The sequence below is a fragment of the Saccopteryx bilineata genome, chromosome 11 (assembly GCF_036850765.1).
Source record: "Saccopteryx bilineata isolate mSacBil1 chromosome 11, mSacBil1_pri_phased_curated, whole genome shotgun sequence".
Taxonomy (NCBI): Eukaryota; Metazoa; Chordata; class Mammalia; order Chiroptera; family Emballonuridae; genus Saccopteryx; species Saccopteryx bilineata.
In genome coordinates this window covers 5,010,271-5,011,632 of record NC_089500.1, presented here as the reverse complement: position 1 = coordinate 5,011,632, position 1,362 = coordinate 5,010,271, and positions in this window count along the sequence as shown.

The following is a 1,362-nucleotide window of genomic DNA, read 5'->3' as shown; positions in this document are numbered from 1 at the left end:
TTCTGACACCATACACTGCATGAAAATTTCACCGAGAGACTCCTCTGTAACGTTTCCATTTTAATTTTATACACAATAGGAGAATTTCAGAAAACATTTAATTCACTCAAGCAGACATATTTCATTCTGTGCATTTTTGCAGTCATCTCAAAGAACATATATGGGCGATGCTTTTATTTATTTCCAGTGAAACCTTCCTGATATGTTTCCATCCCAAGTGTCTGTGACAAACACTTTTAGGGTAACACAAATGTCTGTGTGCAGAGAAATTTTGAAACACAGAACTTGAAAGTCATTTATTTTAACAACAAAAGAATCAATATAATTTTATGCCTCGGGTAAGGAATTCCACATGAATAAGTTTTTATTTGTACAAAGACTATCTAGTAGGGTGTTCTATAAGAAGTGATACATTTTAGTATTTACAAAGATTTCTAGTTCCTGAATTTTCACTTTGAGAATATTATTTGTTCAAGTTTGTGTTGGCTGTTTTAAGAGCTATCTACTTTACATAGAAATGATGACTTTTGTGGTATATGAAAAGCTGTGAAGATGTCACTCTTGGAAAAAAAAATTCAGGTCCTGGAAAATTTAATGTTAAATATGCACATTTTGGGAAAATTAACAACCTGGCATGCTTTGTATAGAATAATTTAATCAGTCCATAGATTTAAGCATAAACATATTCCTGCTTTGCTTTTGACAGATGAAGAGACAGAGACAAAATTTAATCATTTACAAATTTTAAAGTGGGCTCTACCACTTAGCAATTTAATTAATATTGGAACACCCATTTCTGACATCAGAGATGGTAGAGCAAGTGGGGAACAGGTTATGTTAAGTCATTTTATTAGCGATGCATATTTTAAAAATCTTCTCACTGGTACTTTATCCTACTTAATATCAGAATATAAGTAGACATTACTACATAGCCTGGATTGCAAACTCAGGACTTTACTTAGCCCTGAATTCTTCAGAACTATGTGAGAAAATGTGTGTTACATTGGGTGGCGTTTTAGTGGTATAGTTTCAATTTTCTTTTGCTATTGCATACACTGGTTTCAACAGGTAAGCATATTTTCATGGCTGAACCCCATTGTTTTAGAGAATTTAAAATTTTTTTCCATGGATTTTTGAGAGGGAGAGAGAAACAGAAAGAGGGACAGGAAAAAGGGGAAGAGGAAGAGAGAGAGAGAGAGACACCTAAACTCATTGTTCCACTTAGTTTTTCCTCATCAATGGCTTCTTTCTTCTCCATGCTCTACCTGGGAGTCGAACCTGTGACCTCCGCATGCATTATCCACTGAGCCACCCAGCTAGGACCTGTTGTCTTCTTATTTTAAACCCTAATGCATAATATGT